We start from the raw sequence: 22173 nt of genomic DNA, 5'->3' as shown, positions 1-22173 counted from the left end.
TTCAAAACGTTTTGTAACTAAATTCTGAATATATACCTATACTTTAATTTCGAATATTTGTCTAAAAATTTTGAAATTAATTATTGTCATGTATAAAAAAAAAATGTTTAAAAATTATTATTTTTATTAAATATAGACCTAAGATATATATTTTCAATGAGTATTAACACTCTTGTGGCTTACACGATCTTGTCGTAATGTCAGGTTCATAATGGCAAAAACGCCCACGCATTCTCCACACCCACTATCACCTGTATATATATAGTAAAACTTATTTGTACCTCGTTATGTACTAGCAATTAATTTTAAACACACTCTATCTTAGGTAGTGTCAGTAGAAGTTTAACTAACCATTCGAAAATAAATAGCTACAAAAATTATAATAATTTTAAAATCTGCTTACAATAAATCAAAATTTTCAATACTCTCTACGAGACGCAAAAATTATAATAAGGCTACTATTTCAATTAGTAAAATTTGTATAAGTGAATTAGTAGTCTTCTACTATTAGTCATTTCCGACTAATTCGTCAAATACGGTTACTTACACAGAAAATTAAAAGGCATTAAAATAATAAGTGTTGCAGCTTATTTTAATACCTTTTAATTTTCTGTGTAGTTATTGGCTGACTATTTAGTTAAAAATGAACAAATAGTTAAAATTTAGTTTAAAAAAATAACTAAATTTCAATTGTGTCTATTTGTGGGAAAATATTGTGTAAAACTCACTTTGAATATATATTGCGAGACGCATTCTCTCTCTCTCTCTTTCTTTTGTCTACGAATTGAGAAACTACTGGTATTACACCCGCGTGAAAATGCGTGTGTTTTCTCTTATAAAGGAAATATGTATAATTTTTCTAAGAATATAACATATGTGTAGGTTGACAATTTCCTCATGCACCCACTTAATATGTAGGGTTAATTTATCTTATCAAACAGGAACAATATCTATCTATCCATCTTTAAGAAAATATGTCGCTTATTTATAATGCAATTACCACTTATTATGAGTCATAAATATTTGAAGAAAAAAAAATCGCTTTATGACACTTTAGCATTTGAAAAATATATTTTTTTTTATTTATTATAACTCTTTGAATCTACATTAATTAAAAATAGTCAGTTAATAAAAAAAAATAGCTAAACATTTTAATATAGAAAAAATTATTTAAATAAATAAATATGGAAAAATAAATTTAAAAATTGTTTCAATTTAACAAAAAAAAAAAAATTAGAAAAAAAATATTCTTTTAATCACAAATCTTAAATATGACGTAGTCAGGTGTCAACGCTCTTTTTATGATTAGCATAAAGCATCAATCGTTAGTCATATAATGCGAATCAAACGATCGCAAAAACGAGCTATGAAACTTATGCAAGATATATATATATATATGATGAATGAATTTCCCGAGGCCCATAACGTCATACCTGTCCCAGTAATGCCAAAGTAAATTGTGTATATTTCTACGATTGTAAACATATACATTTTTATTGGTAATTAATTAAAAAATCAATTGTTCACTAAATGTCGATATTCAATTGATGGTAAATGTGAACAATATAGTCGACAATGGAATTTTATATTTACATTCTTAATTCATATGTAGTATGATTAAAAATAATTCATATGCTTTAATTTTGTATAAAATAATTCAAAAAGAATGATTAAATACAACAATGATGACAAAAAAATATTTTCAATTCTTTACGCGAGTGAAGCTATTTAATTCTAATCCTCATATTTATACGTTTAGCACGTTCAGTGGATATGGGCAATTTTAGTCAGCCGAGTGACGGGAAACAATGCGCGGCTAGACTACTTGATTAAAAAAGAAGAAAGTAAATGACCGATTTACTGTAAAATTATGTAAATACTCTTTTTAAATTCGAATTAATTAAAATATAATTTAATTTTTAGTAAAATTTGAAAGATTTTTTTTGGAAATAAATAATAAAAAAAACAACTAATTTTTAGTAAAAATATTACTAATTTTAAAAAAAAATAACTAAAAAATTGTAAAAACTAATTTACTTCATTAAATTTGGGAGATAATCCTTCCGGAAAATCACCAAAGTCTAAACCAGGGAGTCTCGAACAAAAAATGTATGGCGCACTTTTTGATTGGTCCAGCGGATGCTGAGCTACACTCAAAATAAAATTTGGAAAAATTTTCGAAAAATTAAATTTGCGAGATAACTTCTCCGGAATACTGCCAATAAAATAGGGAAAAAGTTTCGATCAAAAAATGTATGGCGCACTTTTTGATTGGTCCAGCGGATGCTGAGCTACACTCAAATAAATTTCCGAAAAATTATCGAAAAATTAAATTTGCGAGATAACTTCTCCGGAATACCGCCATTAAAATAGGGAAAAAGTTTCGATCAAAAAATGTATGGCGCACTTTTTGATTGGTCCAGCGGATGCTGAGCTACACTCAAATAAATTTCCGAAAAATTATCGAAAAATTAAATTTGCGAGATAACTTCTCCGGAATACCGCCATTAAAATAGGGAAAAAGTTTCGATCAAAAAATGTATGGCGCACTTTTTGATTGGTCCAGCGGATGCTGAGCTACACTCAAAAAAAAATTTGGAAAAATATTCGAAAAATTAAATTTGCGAGATAACTTCTCCGGAATACCGCCAATAAAATAGGGAAAAAGTTTCGATCAAAAAATGTATGGCGAACTTTTAGATTGGTCCAGCGGATGCTGAGCTACACTAAAAAACTTTTTGGAAAAATTTTCAAAAAATTAAATTTTCGAGATAATTGTTTTGGAATACCGCCAAAAAAATAGTCAAAATGTTCCGAACAAAAAATGTATGGCGCACTTTTAGATTGGTCCAGCGGATGCTGAGCTACACTCAAAATAAAATTTGGAAAAATTTTCGAAAAATTAAATTTGCGAGATAACTTCTCCGGAATACCGCCAATAAAATAGGGAAAAAGTTTCGATCAAAAAATGTATGGCGCACTTTTTGATTGGTCCAGCGGATGCTGAGCTACACTCAAATAAATTTCCGAAAAATTATCGAAAAATTAAATTCGCGAGATAATCGCTCCGGAATACCATAACTGTCTTTAGCAAAAAGTAGCGAACAAAAAATGTATGGGGCACTTTTTGATTGGTCCAGCGGATGCTGAGCTACACTCAAAATAAAATTTGGAAAAATTTTCGAAAAATTAAATTTGCGAGATAACTTCTCCGGAATACCGCCAATAAAATAGGGAAAAAGTTTCGATCAAAAAATGTATGGCGCACTTTTTGATTGGTCCAGCGGATGCTGAGCTACACTCAAATAAATGTCCGAAAAATTATCGAAAAATTAAATTTGCGAGATAACTTCTCCGGAATACCGCCATTAAAATAGGGAAAAAGTTTCGATCAAAAAATGTATGGCGCACTTTTTGATTGGTCCAGCGGATGCTGAGCTACACTCAAATAAATTTCCGAAAAATTAAATTCGCGAGATAATCGCTCCGGAATACCATAACTGTCTTTAGCAAAAAGTAGCGAACAAAAAATGTATGGGGCACTTTTTGATTGGTCCAGCGGATGCTGAGCTACACTCCAAATAAAATTTGGAAAAATTTTCGAAAAATTAAATTTGCGAGATAACTTCTCCGGAATACCGCCAATAAAATAGGGAAAAAGTTTCGATCAAAAAATGTATGGCGCACTTTTTGATTGGTCCAGCGGATGCTGAGCTACACTCAAATAAATTTCCGAAAAATTATCTAAAAATTAAATTTGCGAGATAACTTCTCCGGAATACCGCCATTAAAATAGGGAAAAAGTTTCGATCAAAAAATGTATGGCGCACTTTTTGATTGGTCCAGCGGATGCTGAGCTACACTCAAATAAATTTCCGAAAAATTAAATTTGCGAGATAACTTCTCCGGAATACCGCCATTAAAATAGGGAAAAAGTTTCGATCAAAAAATGTATGGCGCACTTTTTGATTGGTCCAGCGGATGCTGAGCTACACTCAAATAAATTTCCGAAAAATTATCGAAAAATTAAATTTGCGAGATAACTTCTCCGGAATACCGCCATTAAAATAGGGTAAAAGTTTCGATCAAAAAGTGTATGGCGCACTTTTTTATTGGTCCAGCGGATGCTGAGCTACACTCAAATAAATTTCCGAAAAATTATCGAAAAATTAAATTTGCGAGATAATCGCTCCGGAATACCATAACTGTCTTTAGCAAAAAGTAGCGAACAAAAAATGCATGGGGCACTTTTTGATTGGTCCAGCGGATGCTGAGCTACACTCAAAATAAAATTTGGAAAAATTTTCGAAAAATTAAATTTGCGAGATAACTTCTCCGGAATACCGCCATTAAAATAGGGAAAAAGTTTCGATCAAAAAATGTATGGCGCACTTTTTGATTGGTCCAGCGGATGCTGAGCTACACTCAAATAAATTTCCGAAAAATTATCGAAAAATTAAATTTGCGAGATAATCGTTCGGGAATACCGCCATAGTGATTAGAAGAAAGTTCTGAACAAAAAATGTATGGCGCACTTTTAGATTGGTCCAGCGGATGCTGAGCTACACTAAAAAACATTTTCGAAAAATTTTCGAAAAATTAAATTTTCGAGATAATCGTTCGGGAATACCGCCATAGTGATTAGAAGAAAGTTCTGAACAAAAAATGTATGGCGCACTTTTAGATTGGTCCAGCGGATGCTGAGCTACACTAAAAAACTTTTTGGAAAAATTTTCAAAAAATTAAATTTTCGAGATAATTGTTTTGGAATACTGCCAAAAAAATAGTCAAAAAGTTCCGAACAAAAAATGTATGGCGCACTTTTAGATTGGTCCAGCGGATGCTGAGCTACACTAAAAAACATTTTGGAAAAATTTTCGAAAAATTAAATTTTCGAGATAATCGTTCGGGAATACCGCCAAAGTCTTTAGCAAAAAGTAGCGAACAATAAATGTATGGGGCACTTTTTGATTGGTCCAGCGGATGCTGAGCTACACTAGATAACAAGTTTGGAAAAATTTTCGAAAAATTAAATTTTCGAGATAATTGTTCGGGAATACCGCCATAGTGATTAGAAGAAAGTTCTGAACAAAAAATGTATGGCTCACTTTTAGATTGGTCCAGCGGATGCTGAGCTACACTAAAAAACATTTTGGAAAAATTTTTGAAAAATTAAATTTTCGAGATAATCGTTCGGGAATACCGCCATAGTGATTAGAAGAAAGTTCTGAACAAAAAATGTATGGCGCACTTTTTGATTGGTCCAGCGGATGCTGAGCTACACTAAAAAACATTTTGGAAAAATTTTCGAAAAATTAAATTTTCGAGATAATCGTTCGGGAATACCGCCAAAGTCTTTAGCAAAAAGTAGCGAACAATAAATGTATGGCGCACTTTTTGATTGGTCCAGCGGATGCTGAGCTACACTAAAAAACATTTTGGAAAAATTTTCGAAAAATTAAATTTTCGAGATAATCGTTCGGGAATACCGCCAAAGTCTTTAGCAAAAAGTAGCGAACAATAAATGTATGGCGCACTTTTTGATTGGTCCAGCGGATGCTGAGCTACACTAGATAACAAGTTTGGAAAAATTTTTGAAAAATTAAATTTTCGAGATAATCGTTCGGGAATACCGCCATAGTGATTAGAAGAAAGTTCTGAACAAAAAATGTATGGCTCACTTTTAGATTGGTCCAGCGGATGCTGAGCTACACTAAAAAACATTTTGGAAAAATTTTTGAAAAATTAAATTTTCGAGATAATCGTTCGGGAATACCGCCAAAGTCTTTAGCAAAAAGTAGCGAACAAAAAATGTATGGCGCACTTTTAGATTGGTCCAGCGGATGCTGAGCTACACTCAAAATAAAATTTGGAAAAATTTTCGAAAAATTAAATTTGCGAGATAACTTCTCCGGAATACCGCCAATAAAATAGGGAAAAAGTTTCGATCAAAAAATGTATGGCGCACTTTTTGATTGGTCCAGCGGATGCTGAGCTACACTCAAATAAATTTCCGAAAAATTATCGAAAAATTAAATTTGCGAGATAACTTCTCCGGAATACCGCCATTAAAATAGGGAAAAAGTTTCGATCAAAAAATGTATGGCGCACTTTTTGATTGGTCCAGCGGATGCTGAGCTACACTCAAATAAATTTCCGAAAAATTATCGAAAAATTAAATTTGCGAGATAATCGCTCCGGAATACCATAACTGTCTTTAGCAAAAAGTAGCGAACAAAAAATGTATGGGGCACTTTTTGATTGGTCCAGCGGATGCTGAGCTACACTCAAAATAAAATTTGGAAAAATTTTCGAAAAATTAAATTTGCGAGATAACTTCTCCGGAATACCGCCAATAAAATAGGGAAAAAGTTTCGATCAAAAAATGTATGGCGCACTTTTTGATTGGTCCAGCGGATGCTGAGCTACACTCAAATAAATGTCCGAAAAATTATCGAAAAATTAAATTTGCGAGATAACTTCTCCGGAATACCGCCATTAAAATAGGGAAAAAGTTTCGATCAAAAAATGTATGGCGCACTTTTTGATTGGTCCAGCGGATGCTGAGCTACACTCAAATAAATTTCCGAAAAATTATCGAAAAATTAAATTCGCGAGATAATCGCTCCGGAATACCATAACTGTCTTTAGCAAAAAGTAGCGAACAAAAAATGTATGGGGCACTTTTTGATTGGTCCAGCGGATGCTGAGCTACACTCCAAATAAAATTTGGAAAAATTTTCGAAAAATTAAATTTGCGAGATAACTTCTCCGGAATACCGCCAATAAAATAGGGAAAAAGTTTCGATCAAAAAATGTATGGCGCACTTTTTGATTGGTCCAGCGGATGCTGAGCTACACTCAAATAAATTTCCGAAAAATTATCGAAAAATTAAATTTGCGAGATAACTTCTCCGGAATACCGCCATTAAAATAGGGAAAAAGTTTCGATCAAAAAATGTATGGCGCACTTTTTGATTGGTCCAGCGGATGCTGAGCTACACTCAAATAAATTTCCGAAAAATTATCGAAAAATTAAATTTGCGAGATAACTTCTCCGGAATACCGCCATTAAAATAGGGAAAAAGTTTCGATCAAAAAATGTATGGCGCACTTTTTGATTGGTCCAGCGGATGCTGAGCTACACTCAAATAAATTTCCGAAAAATTATCGAAAAATTAAATTTGCGAGATAACTTCTCCGGAATACCGCCATTAAAATAGGGTAAAAGTTTCGATCAAAAAGTGTATGGCGCACTTTTTGATTGGTCCAGCGGATGCTGAGCTATACTCAAATAAATTTCCGAAAAATTATCGAAAAATTAAATTTGCGAGATAATCGTTCGGGAATACCGCCAAAGTCTTTAGCAAAAAGTAGCGAACAAAAAATGTATGGCGCACTTTTAGATTGGTCCAGCGGATGCTGAGCTACACTCAAAATAAAATTTGGAAAAATTTTCGAAAAATTAAATTTGCGAGATAACTTCTCCGGAATACCGCCAATAAAATAGGGAAAAAGTTTCGATCAAAAAATGTATGGCGCACTTTTTGATTGGTCCAGCGGATGCTGAGCTACACTAGATAACAAGTTTGGAAAAATTTTCGAAAAATTAAATTTTCGAGATAATTGTTCGGGAATACCGCCATAGTGATTAGAAGAAAGTTCTGAACAAAAAATGTATGGCTCACTTTTAGATTGGTCCAGCGGATGCTGAGCTACACTAAAAAACATTTTGGAAAAATTTTTGAAAAATTAAATTTTCGAGATAATCGTTCGGGAATACCGCCATAGTGATTAGAAGAAAGTTCTGAACAAAAAATGTATGGCGCACTTTTTGATTGGTCCAGCGGATGCTGAGCTACACTAAAAAACATTTTGGAAAAATTTTCGAAAAATTAAATTTTCGAGATAATCGTTCGGGAATACCGCCAAAGTCTTTAGCAAAAAGTAGCGAACAAAAAATGTATGGCGCACTTTTAGATTGGTCCAGCGGATGCTGAGCTACACTCAAAATAAAATTTGGAAAAATTTTCGAAAAATTAAATTTGCGAGATAACTTCTCCGGAATACCGCCAATAAAATAGGGAAAAAGTTTCGATCAAAAAATGTATGGCGCACTTTTTGATTGGTCCAGCGGATGCTGAGCTACACTCAAATAAATTTCCGAAAAATTATCGAAAAATTAAATTTGCGAGATAACTTCTCCGGAATACCGCCATTAAAATAGGGAAAAAGTTTCGATCAAAAAATGTATGGCGCACTTTTTGATTGGTCCAGCGGATGCTGAGCTACACTCAAATAAATTTCCGAAAAATTATCGAAAAATTAAATTTGCGAGATAATCGCTCCGGAATACCATAACTGTCTTTAGCAAAAAGTAGCGAACAAAAAATGTATGGGGCACTTTTTGATTGGTCCAGCGGATGCTGAGCTACACTCAAAATAAAATTTGGAAAAATTTTCGAAAAATTAAATTTGCGAGATAACTTCTCCGGAATACCGCCAATAAAATAGGGAAAAAGTTTCGATCAAAAAATGTATGGCGCACTTTTTGATTGGTCCAGCGGATGCTGAGCTACACTCAAATAAATGTCCGAAAAATTATCGAAAAATTAAATTTGCGAGATAACTTCTCCGGAATACCGCCATTAAAATAGGGTAAAAGTTTCGATCAAAAAGTGTATGGCGCACTTTTAGATTGGTCCAGCGGATGCTGAGCTACACTAAAAAACTTTTTGGAAAAATTTTCAAAAAATTAAATTTTCGAGATAATTGTTTTGGAATACTGCCAAAAAAATAGTCAAAAAGTTCCGAACAAAAAATGTATGGCGCACTTTTAGATTGGTCCAGCGGATGCTGAGCTACACTAAAAAACATTTTGGAAAAATTTTCGAAAAATTAAATTTTCGGGATAATCGTTCGGGAATACCGACATAGTGATTAGAAGAAAGTTCTGAACAAAAAATGTATGGCGCACTTTTTGATTGGTCCAGCGGATGCTGAGCTACACTAAAAAACATTTTGGAAAAATTTTCGAAAAATTAAATTTTCGAGATAATCGTTCGGGAATACCGCCATAGTGATTAGAAGAAAGTTCTGAACAAAAAATGTATGGCGCACTTTTTGATTGGTCCAGCAGATGCTGAGCTACACTAAAAAACATTTTGGAAAAATTTTCGAAAAATTAAATTTTCGAGATAATCGTTCGGGAATACCGCCAAAGTCTTTAGCAAAAAGTAGCGAACAATAAATGTATGGCGCACTTTTTGATTGGTCCAGCGGATGCTGAGCTACACTAAAAAACATTTTGGAAAAATTTTCGAAAAATTAAATTTTCGAGATAATCGTTCGGGAATACCGCCAAAGTCTTTAGCAAAAAGTAGCGAACAATAAATGTATGGCGCACTTTTTGATTGGTCCAGCGGATGCTGAGCTACACTAGATAACAAGTTTGGAAAAATTTTCGAAAAATTAAATTTTCGAGATAATTGTTCGGGAATACCGCCATAGTGATTAGAAGAAAGTTCTGAACAAAAAATGTATGGCTCACTTTTAGATTGGTCCAGCGGATGCTGAGCTACACTAAAAAACATTTTGGAAAAATTTTTGAAAAATTAAATTTTCGAGATAATCGTTCGGGAATACCGCCATAGTGATTAGAAGAAAGTTCTGAACAAAAAATGTATGGCGCACTTTTTGATTGGTCCAGCGGATGCTGAGCTACACTAAAAAACATTTTGGAAAAATTTTCGAAAAATTAAATTTTCGAGATAATCGTTCGGGAATACCGCCAAAGTCTTTAGCAAAAAGTAGCGAACAAAAAATGTATGGCGCACTTTTAGATTGGTCCAGCGGATGCTGAGCTACACTCAAAATAAAATTTGGAAAAATTTTCGAAAAATTAAATTTGCGAGATAACTTCTCCGGAATACCGCCAATAAAATAGGGAAAAAGTTTCGATCAAAAAATGTATGGCGCACTTTTTGATTGGTCCAGCGGATGCTGAGCTACACTCAAATAAATTTCCGAAAAATTATCGAAAAATTAAATTTGCGAGATAACTTCTCCGGAATACCGCCATTAAAATAGGGAAAAAGTTTCGATCAAAAAATGTATGGCGCACTTTTTGATTGGTCCAGCGGATGCTGAGCTACACTCAAATAAATTTCCGAAAAATTATCGAAAAATTAAATTTGCGAGATAACTTCTCCGGAATACCGCCATTAAATTAGGGTAAAAGTTTCGATCAAAAAGTGTATGGCGCACTTTTTGATTGGTCCAGCGGATGCTGAGCTACACTCAAATAAATTTCCGAAAAATTATCGAAAAATTAAATTTGCGAGATAATCGCTCCGGAATACCATAACTGTCTTTAGCAAAAAGTAGCGAACAAAAAATGTATGGAGCACTTTTTGATTGGTCCAGCGGATGCTGAGCTACACTCAAAATAAAATTTGGAAAAATTTTCGAAAAATTAAATTTGCGAGATAACTTCTCCGGAATACCGCCAATAAAATAGGGAAAAAGTTTCGATCAAAAAATGTATGGCGCACTTTTTGATTGGTCCAGCGGATGCTGAGCTACACTCAAATAAATTTCCGAAAAATTATCGAAAAATTAAATTTGCGAGATAATCGTTCGGGAATACCGCCATAGTGATTAGAAGAAAGTTCTGAACAAAAAATGTATGGCGCACTTTTAGATTGGTCCAGCGGATGCTGAGCTACACTAAAAAACTTTTTGGAAAAATTTTCAAAAAATTAAATTTTCGAGATAATTGTTTTGGAATACTGCCAAAAAAATAGTCAAAAAGTTCCGAACAAAAAATGTATGGCGCACTTTTAGATTGGTCCAGCGGATGCTGAGCTACACTAAAAAACATTATGGAAAAATTTTCGAAAAATTAAATTTTCGGGATAATCGTTCGGGAATACCGACATAGTGATTAGAAGAAAGTTCTGAACAAAAAATGTATGGCGCACTTTTTGATTGGTCCAGCGGATGCTGAGCTACACTAAAAAACATTTTGGAAAAATTTTCGAAAAATTAAATTTTCGAGATAATCGTTCGGGAATACCGCCATAGTGATTAGAAGAAAGTTCTGAACAAAAAATGTATGGCGCACTTTTAGATTGGTCCAGCGGATGCTGAGCTACACTAAAAAACTTTTTGGAAAAATTTTCAAAAAATTAAATTTTCGAGATAATTGTTTTGGAATACTGCCAAAAAAATAGTCAAAAAGTTCCGAACAAAAAATGTATGGCGCACTTTTAGATTGGTCCAGCGGATGCTGAGCTACACTAAAAAACATTTTGGAAAAATTTTCGAAAAATTAAATTTTCGAGATAATCGTTCGGGAATACCGCCAAAGTCTTTAGCAAAAAGTAGCGAACAATAAATGTATGGCGCACTTTTTGATTGGTCCAGCGGATGCTGAGCTACACTAGATAACAAGTTTGGAAAAATTTTCGAAAAATTAAATTTTCGAGATAATTGTTCGGGAATACCGCCATAGTGATTAGAAGAAAGTTCTGAACAAAAAATGTATGGCTCACTTTTAGATTGGTCCAGCGGATGCTGAGCTACACTAAAAAACATTTTGGAAAAATTTTTGAAAAATTAAATTTTCGAGATAATCGTTCGGGAATACCGCCATAGTGATTAGAAGAAAGTTCTGAACAAAAAATGTATGGCGCACTTTTTGATTGGTCCAGCGGATGCTGAGCTACACTAAAAAACATTTTGGAAAAATTTTCGAAAAATTAAATTTTCGAGATAATCGTTCGGGAATACCGCCAAAGTCTTTAGCAAAAAGTAGCGAACAATAAATGTATAGCGCACTTTTTGATTGGTCCAGCGGATGCTGAGCTACACTAGATAACAAGTTTGGAAAAATTTTCGAAAAATTAAATTTTCGAGATAATCGTTCGGGAATACCGCCATAGTGATTAGAAGAAAGTTCTGAACAAAAAATGTATGGCGCACTTTTAGATTGGTCCAGCGGATGCTGAGCTACACTAAAAAACATTTTGGAAAAATTTTTGAAAAATTAAATTTTCGAGATAATCGTTCGGGAATACCGCCATAGTGATTAAAAGAAAGTTCTGAACAAAAAATGTATGGCGCACTTTTTGATTGGTCCAGCGGATGCTGAGCTACACTAAAAAACATTTTGGAAAAATTTTCGAAAAATTAAATTTTCGAGATAATCGTTCGGGATTACCGCCAAAGTCTTTAGCAAAAAGTAGCGAACAATAAATGTATGGCGCACTTTTTGATTGGTCCAGCGGATGCTGAGCTACACTAGATAACAAGTTTGGAAAAATTTTTGAAAAATTAAATTTTCGAGATAATCGTTCGGAAATACCGCCATAGTGATTAGAAGAAAGTTCTGAACAAAAAATGTATGGCGCACTTTTAGATTGGTCCAGCGGATGCTGAGCTACACTAAAAAACATTTTGGAAAAATTTTTGAAAAATTAAATTTTCGAGATAATCGTTCGGGAATACCGCCATAGTGATTAGAAGAAAGTTCTGAACAAAAAATGTATGGCGCACTTTTTGATTGGTCCAGCGGATGCTGAGCTACACTAAAAAACATTTTGGAAAAATTTTCGAAAAATTAAATTTTCGAGATAATCGTTCGGGATTACCGCCAAAGTCTTTAGCAAAAAGTAGCGAACAATAAATGTATGGCGCACTTTTTGATTGGTCCAGCGGATGCTGAGCTACACTAGATAACAAGTTTGGAAAAATTTTCGAAAAATTAAATTTTCCAGATAATCGTTCGGGAATACCGCCAAAAAAATGGTCAAAAAGTTCTGAACAAAATATGTTTGGTGCACTTTTAGATTGGTCCAGCGGATGCTGAGCTAGGTTAAAATAAATTTTGGGATTTTTTTAATTTTCGAATAATATATAGATATTTATATATATATATATATATATATATATATATATATATATATATATATATATAATAAACCTAACTTTTGTTTTGTGTAATTTCTCCTTTCATTACAATATTTTAACACTTTATATATACACCTTGTCAGGAATATATTATATAGCTACTATTTTATTTAGCGTAAGTAATCTCACGCGCAGCAGAAGATGATTTATTACCATGATATTGCACCCTGAACTTTTCATCGCGCAATTTTTGTTATAGCACATGAAAAAAAATAGAAAGAGAGAGAAATAAGACAAATATTTTTAATGTAAATAATATTTAGCACACTTGGCAAAAAAGTATAACTAAAAGTAACAAATATGCAATTTGGTACACAAAATACAACTAAATTATTATTATTCATGGTTTATAAATTTGAATTATTATATATATATATATTCACGTGTATTTAATTTTAAAATGATTATTATAATATATGTGTTGTGAAGAATTAGTTGACCTTTGATGGATTTATTGCCTTTTGTTATAAAGAACAAAAGAAATATTATTTAGTTAAGAGAGTTTAACGAAACCTGTTATTTTATCAGAAAATTAAATTAGTCAATGTATTTTACTATTAAGAATTTAACATACTTTTTAATGCAGTAAGAGTAAAAAATATTTTTTTTTATTTAAAGCGAATGAAAAAAAGTGTTGTATCAATTTTTTTATCTACTTTTTCTATTATAAAAATTTTCTGTTTATATGATAAAAATCTTATATGAAAAATTTATTGATGATTTAATAATTATAATATACTATTTAAAAAAATATTACTTTTTATTATTAATTAGTTATTATTAGGTATTCAATTACAAAAACCATTTTTTTTAAAAAAAGCATAGAAATCAATAAATTTTAAATTGCAAGTTATAAATCCAAGTGAAAATTGACCAATTATAGATTGATAGAGAAGAGTCTGTAATTAGACCCCGATTGTTAATTACAGTAATTAACTGAATTATCTCTAATAGAATTTGTATTTGAAAATTTTACACACGTTATCCAATCAATTTAAAACCAATGCAAAAAAATACATTTTCCAATTAATATTTATTAGATTATTATACTATATTCATTATATCTATATAATTTATTTATATAAAAATTATACTTTTTTGGAATATCATTAAGATTAATTTCTTATCAATAGGAAAATTTTAACAAATTTTTTTTCGAAATTGATTCAAATAAAATTTTATTCCATTTAAAAAAAACATTTTTTTTTCAAACAGATACAAACACTTAGAGAAATAATTTTATCCACACAATAGTGATCAATAAAGGAAGAATAATTTTGATTATTCAAATCTGACTTTTGATTGAATAAAGCGAATAATTATTCACGAATCGGTAATTATTTAAAATGAAGACATATATATAATGAAGAAATTTGACGATAACTTTATGATAATTAATATCAAAATGATGAATAATACGAAAAGGTAAAAATCAACAGTTGTGTGTGTACCAATCTGTAAGTTTTAACGAATATTTATTACCGATACAAAAAAAAAAGTATTGAATGTACCAGCTTCCTTAAACACGCCCCTGATCGCTACTTCATCAAAGAATTATATGCACGCTCTTTCAGTATAATACTCGCGCACGAGCTGAATAAAACGCGCATTTGGTTTTCATATACTGATACTTTCAAACATTTTATTTTCTTTTTCTCAATTTCATCCAATCTATCTCTGTCCGGACATCTCTTCCTCTTTCAATTATTTGAATTTGTATATATATACAAACTGTGTCCAAAGATGGAACATTCTGAACAACTTTTAACATTATTTCCAATCAATCATTGTGTGATCAATGACAAACTATTGACGGCAATCGATAAACGATCTTTTGGATAATTAAATTATTTTTCAAAACTGCACTAAAAAAAAGGAATTACAGATGCTAATAAATATTTGCTGGATAGCAAAAAAAGGCTAAAAGGAAAGTTTTGTTGTTCTTTCTCGAAAATTAAGTATTATTTTCAAAATTCGGTTACATCATTCACTTATTTGTCATTTAAGCTAAGTGCCGCAACTATTTTTTTTTAATTTTGTTTTTTTTTAGTTAGATTTCTGTATTACCGACAGAAATATTATTTTATAAAATATTTTTATAAAAATTTATATTTTTATTTTTCTTTAATAAAAAAAGATAAAAATAGAGATTTTATTTAAAATATGTTTGCAATGCTTGTACGATTTTTGTTTTTTAGTCCTGTGAGTGAAAAAGCGATGGAAAATTAGCAATCTGTCGCCGAACTCTCTTTCTCTCTTATATCCTTATGATTTTTATCGTTTTACTCGAGTAATCCATTGGCTTGAGAGAGACTACACTGACTGAAAGTACTGAAAGTAAATATGTTCACGATTTAAAAGTCAATGGATGAGGGGTTACCAATGGTATATGGTGAAACCAGTTCTCGCGCGTCAGTATAAGAAAAGGGGAGCCAAAGCAAGTTGCGGCTCTTGTACTTTTGTGAATGAAACTACCACATTGTCATTGTGCAATCGAATGCCACGGACGCGTCGACAGAATTATTGTCAAATGTGTTGTTTTTTTTTTTGCGAGTACCCGAGAAAAAAAATTTAATCTGTACAATTCGACTGGAAGTCCTTTTTAAGAAAACTTCTTGAGTGCATTCTTTTTTTTTCTTTAATTAGCAAGAAATTTTCTTTTTTACAACGTCTTCAAAAAATAATCAACGCTTTTATAATTAAGAATTATTAATAAATAAATTTAATAACTAATAATAATTATAGATGCCGTTTTGGATAAATTTAATCCTCCAGAAGATTAAATTTATCCACATGATGAAAACAAGATCTTAGTAAATAATAAAATATTTTTATTTGAAAATAAAATTGTTAAATAAAATTGAAAATGGATAAAAAGAATCATATATATTGGGGAGAATATTATTAATTTACAGAGATTAGTAAATCAAATAAACTTTCGCTATCTAGAATTATTGAATATGTATAAAATTTACATAATAGTCCAGTAAACATTAATTTCAGTCCAGTGGGATATATTAAATAGAGAACTGGTCTCATTGAATAATCAGCGACAAATAATTAAATTTACATCTTATCGCGTTGAATTATGTTATGAAGAAGTCGATAAATAATAATCACCCTCTTATTTGTAGAAAAGAACACTCTGCGGAGAATTTTGATTTTCGTTTTAGCTTTCTTTGTGCCCCTAAGCAGTATATATATATGCACTATGAAATTGTGCATTAAAAGAAAATGTGCGTGAGATAAGAAACAGATATATATATTCTTTATAAACAAGAAGGAATATGATTTTCTATATCTATATCCATTATACCACGACATTATATATTGATAATCAATTGGTCACTATTGAGTCACGCTTGAATAAAATTAATTCCTGTAAGTTCGACGAATCATTTATAAATGCTCCCGCGCACTATTTTGCCACAATCTTGTTATTTATATTTTATATATAGATTTCTTTGAATATATATAAATTGTTTCTAAATTAAAATATTATCTAAATCATTATAATTATTTATATAAAATATATAAAAAATTGAAACTTGTTCTACTTTCCTACAAGTACACTGAAAAAAAGCAATGGATGTCACATCCATACGTCTGGTTGCCCCAACCATATTATATTGAAAAATACGTCCCATCCATATCTATGGATGCTACATCCATATAAAATAGTTAGCTGTAAATTGATGCAATAACAAAGGTATATAGCTGTGTGAACCATATAATATGGAAGTAGCACAAATCTCACTATGGATGTCACAACCATTTTTAATTGTTGCTGCAACCATTGACCTGTGTACTATATTGATATAGTTAACGTATCTATTTTATATGGTTTTACTTAATATTTATTTTATTTTCTTAATTATATTATTAATAAAGTTATTTTTAATTAATTTAAAACATTGCGTATCATAGTAACATATTTATTTTTTCCAATAAAACGTAAATGTTTAATTTGTGATAAACCCATTAAATAATATATTGAAATATAATATTATAATATTATTTATATATAAATAATATTATATATAATTATTAATTATATATAAATATATATAAGTATAATTTGTTCAATGGAATGTTTATTACAATAAAATATAATATTATATATTAACAACTTAAAATAATATCGCGATATACTTTTAATAATATTATAATTATAATTTATGGCGTAAAGTTGCAAACATGAAACCATTTCCCCATTTGCAAATTATGACTGGGAAAGGAGAATGCAAATAATTTACAAGAACACAATCAAATTCGGCAGTTTCGTAGACATCGTAGACATAATTCTAGAACACTCGCCACACATCATAAAAAAGCTCTTCTAGAGAAGTAGAAAAAAAATTGGAATTAATACATACCTAATAATCGTTATTTTTGAAAATTAAAAAAAGGTAAAATTATCATGTGAAAAACATGTGAAAACATTATTATATTTAACTTAAAAAAAGCAATTAAAAATCCAACAAAAATTTGAGCACGTGGAATTTTAACCTATAATTAATGATATTATTGCTTACCTTCAAAATGCGGTATGTATTCCTCGAATCCATCTTTTTTAAAAAATTGAAAGCACTCAGCTTCCATGTTGTTTATATTTAACCCGAACCACTTAGAGACAATTTTAAATAATTTAATTTATGCCAAAATTGCTTTTTTTCTTTCAAACACGCTTTTAGGACGCGAAATAGAATAACGCAATATGTGACCAGCTGACCGAGTCTGATTACCGCGCAAACGCGTACATCTATTTAGATCAACGAGCGTAACCATTTAAAAATGGATAGGAGATCCAAACTAGTAAAATCCATAGCGGTATTGAAAACACAACCAAACATATGGTTGGTACATCCATATCAAATTTACAAATATTATATGGTTCCCACAACCATTTTTTTTTGTAAATTCATCCATACTTGAAGTTGCGCCAGCCATATGAATGGATACCCCAACAATATTATGAATAACAATATTTTTATGGTTATGATATCTATTCATTTTTTTTCCGTATAGGAATGATTAATAATAAGTAAAAAATCTACAACTATCGATAATACAGAAATCTAACTAAATAATTTTTTGTATCTTTTTGCCTCGAATAACGATACGAAAACAAATTACTGTCAGCAGTCAGCGCTGTACTAACATATTAAATCTTTAACCGCGGTCGGTAATATAGAAATCTATAAAAAATTTCATTTCCAAATTTGACAAAAATAAGCGTGGCATCGAGATTAAAACCTAAGGTAAGACGTTGTCACGTCAAAAAATACATTTAAAATTATTTTTTTAAAAAATGTTTTCCAATAAATTAAATTATTTACCTTAATGACGAATTTTCAACTTCAAGAAGATTCTTTCAAAACTAAATAGCCCTCGGAGATCCCTACTTTCAAGTTAAATTTCCATTTAGAAAATGTGAAAAATAACCGTAAAAATAGACCGAGTTTTAAAAAGTCTGAATATGAAGAATTCGGTGTCCTTCAAGGTATCCTTTTTTTCTTTCGCCCTTATCTTTGTAGTAACACAAGCCATCGAGGTTAGAATCTGAAAAAAAAGTAAAAGACTGTCAGCGCTGTACTAACATGTAGTTAAATCTTTAACCGGTCGGTAATGTAGAAAGCTATAAAAAAATTTCATTTCCAAATTTAAAAAAAATAAGTGTGGCATCGAGACAATAAGCAATTTTTTTCTTGTATTTTTAAATACATTCCTTTGTCAATAATAATAATAATAATATATCGCGAAATTCTATGAATAGATTGATTCTTAATGAATTTTCATAAAAATGGTACTGAGTATAAAATTTGCATTAAATTCTGAAAGATGAAAACTACATTCTTGTGAAATGTTTATAACTATATATAATAAGAAGTAGCTACTATAACATTAACATATAAATCGAAAAATCGAAGGTCTAGATTCGAAAGTAAAGAACGCGTTTCATAAAGTTTAATAATTATATGATATTCAAAAAAATTAAATAAACATAATTTTCATTATTCCACATTTTAACACTAAAAAAAAAAATTTGAAACAAATTTTAAATTGAATCAACTAAATAGATCTATTGCTATAATCGAACTTTTGATTAAATCAACAAAACGTTCGTTTGGTTCGAAATAAAATTTTTTCTTCGTTGAAAAAATTTATTTTAAAATACATCAAACGTTATTATTTAATATTCATTTGAATCAAACCTTTTTTTTTAAAAGCAAACTAATTTTTGATTAAATGAAACAAATTTTCTTTAAAATAATTCAAAAATTGTTTTAATGCAAAAAAAATGATTGGTTTAAAAAAAAATTCAATTTTCAATAATAATTTGTAACAATTTACGGTTGATGTCTTGTTTACATTGAACTTGATATATATTATATGAACTTGGCAATTAACAGAAAAACATTTAATTGCCTAGCGTTGAGTAATTTGTAATATTATACATGTGAGTTTATAATGAAAAAAAAAAGAAAGAGACACGGAAATAAATTGTGTGTAAAATATTAGTCCAACCAAAAAGGGTTCTCACTGATCGTTAAAGCTGACGAGTAATGTGTAAAATCTCATAAAGTTGATTTAGTGCCACTAAATCAATGTTATGAGATTCGCGATTAAAATTTTTCCACAATTTATTAATGAATAAGTGCACTTTTTAAAAAATAATATATATATAATAAAAAAAAAATTTCACCTTTTTTTTAGTTTAATTATTTTTTTTTTATTAAATTAGATTATCATTTAGATTATTCGAAAAATTTCTACTCTTATTTAACTATTTTGTTGCACCTGGCAAGATTGAATTTTTTTTTTGTTTTGTATACAATAATTATAAAATAATATTTGCATAATTAATTTCAATTGCTATAATTAAAATAAGTAAATATTTTCAAACATAAATACTGTAATTAATTAATTTTCTGTATGAAGAATTTTATCATAAATTTATATAAAATTCGTTGGCAGAATATTATAATAATTTGACGATGATTAATGTGTGAAATCACGACATTATTTTCACAATATTTAACATTTAATATAAATTGCAACATTTTGTCAAATCTATTGCATAAATAATTCTTATATTTTGGCATATTTTCAGAAATTTTGTATTCCATTTTCTAATTTATGAGATGATTTATTTATTAAAAAGTATGCATAATCTTAGAAATTTTATTACTATTATTATTTTTTTTTTCTTTTATTATTATTATTATTATTATTATTATTATTATTATTATTTCTATTATTTTTTATTATCTGATAATAAAATTAAGTTATAAAAAAAACACGAGGTATTTGCCAACTATAAGAACATTGATAAATTTAAAAAAAAAATTTAAAGAACGTGTAGATGAGAATTACTGATTAGTTTTGAACAAGTTTTAATTTTAAAATTTCGTATTCTTGTCATTTTTTTTTAAACGTGCCAAAAGCATACCTAATTATAAATCTACTGGCGCCATATATATAATATTCTTTCTGCAAATTTACAGATACTAAATGTTGTACATTGCCAAAGAATATTGCGTTCAAGGAATTAAATAAATTATCTATTCAGAACTCATCTGATAATTTGATTTCGAATATTTATAATTTTTTTAATTTTTTTTTTTTTTAAGTTTTATTCAAATAAATATTTATTTGTATCAAATAATTATTTATTTGAGTTAATTAGGTGGTATTTATTTTAAATACAGAAATTATTGATTCAAATATAAAGTTTATTTAATTCAATTATTTTGGTTTCAAAAATTATTTGTTTCCCAAGTAAATTATTTATTTGCTAATAGTCAAGTAACTGATTATTTGAATCAAATAAATTTTTTTTATTATAATCAATATTGTTCCACGAAAAAATGAATTTTAATGATGAAAAAAAAAAAATTATCCTAACGAAAGTACTTTTAGCATAAAATTATGACACTGAAGTTACCAACGTTGAATCGACGAAAAGAATTTTTTTTTCCTAAGATTGAATATTTCCCCGCCTTAATTGAGGATTTTTAGTATTTAAAGATGTATTCGGGACCAAAATAAAGAAGTTTCAATTTAAAAAAATTGGTTCTTGGCCTTTAAACTAATCTGAAAGCGAAAAATTCGTTCGTCGATTCGTCGAATCAACGTTGGTAACTTCAGCGTCATTAAAATTTGGATTTTCGAATTATCATGCTAGGATATATATATATAGAATTTATAAATTGTATACTGTTACTTGAGATCAAATAGTATAGATACAGTGTAGAGTGTTGTTATCAAGTTTCACAAACTATGCAATATAAAATGACCATCTTTATTATTATCGTAAATATGAACATTCAGACTAAACAGACTGCAATCCTGACTCTAGAATATATAGACATTTTATATTTCATCACTATTCTATGCTTCAATTATATTCAATTATTTTTCGCTTTCAGTCTAAATAAAGTTTCAATTATCCCGCAAATAGTTTTTTCTTGTAATTAACTTTTTTTACTAATTTTAATCAGATTATTTTAAATTAGCCCCAATTTTAAACTAAACTGGAAAAAAAATTTTTTTTTATTTAATTCAAATAATCGATTACTTCACTATTATCAAATAAATATTTACTTGCGAACCAAATAATTTTTGAAACCAAATAATTGAATTAAATAAACTAAAAAAAATTATAATTATATTGAAGAGTTATTAATTATTATTTTATTATTATTTTTATGTTTTTTTATTATTATTTTTATTATTATTATTATTATTATTTTTATTATTATTATTATTATTATTATTATTATTATTATATATTATTTATAGTGATAATGCAAAAAATTTATTAGCGGATGTACGCTATTATAAGTTTTTCGGCACACTATATACATGCGTGTGGGTGTATACAATATTCATTTCCGAGTGGAAACCCTCAGGGCAAAAATTTATATATATATATATATATATATATACAGGCGAATGCTAATAAGATGTCTGTCGCTCTTGTTGATGATGATCAGCTGCGCGTGTACAATCTGGCGCGGAAAAAAAAAATGAATCGCCAAATTAAATTCCTGAATTCGACATGCTTTTCGAAATTTTTTTTAAGTATAATTTAATAATAATTCCTCGGGCAGTATTATTACTCCTTTCAAAAACCGGAAAGTATGACCTCCTGCAGTCACAATTATATACATATCATGATCTCAAGTATCCTGTATA

The 22173-nt window shown here is 29.5% G+C and overlaps 2 protein-coding genes across 4 annotated transcripts in view; one reads left to right on the top strand and one right to left on the bottom strand.

Annotated features, from left to right (window-relative positions):
• The window catches only part of LOC127287796 (zinc finger CCHC domain-containing protein 10-like), a 158190-nt gene that overhangs the window by 71176 nt on the left and 64841 nt on the right, over positions 1-22173 (bottom strand). The window lies entirely within an intron of this gene.
• LOC127287785 (protein PFC0760c-like) overlaps positions 1-22173 on the top strand; it is an 84530-nt gene that overhangs the window by 57306 nt on the left and 5051 nt on the right. The window lies entirely within an intron of this gene.

The sequence above is a fragment of the Leptopilina boulardi genome, unplaced genomic scaffold (assembly GCF_019393585.1).
Source record: "Leptopilina boulardi isolate dan_hultmark-lab unplaced genomic scaffold, ZJU_Lbou_2.1 LbouV2_372, whole genome shotgun sequence".
In the NCBI taxonomy this organism is placed as follows: Eukaryota; Metazoa; Arthropoda; class Insecta; order Hymenoptera; family Figitidae; genus Leptopilina; species Leptopilina boulardi.
The sequence above is the reverse complement of the archived record's forward strand: the minus strand, read 5'-3'. Positions and strand labels throughout refer to the sequence as shown.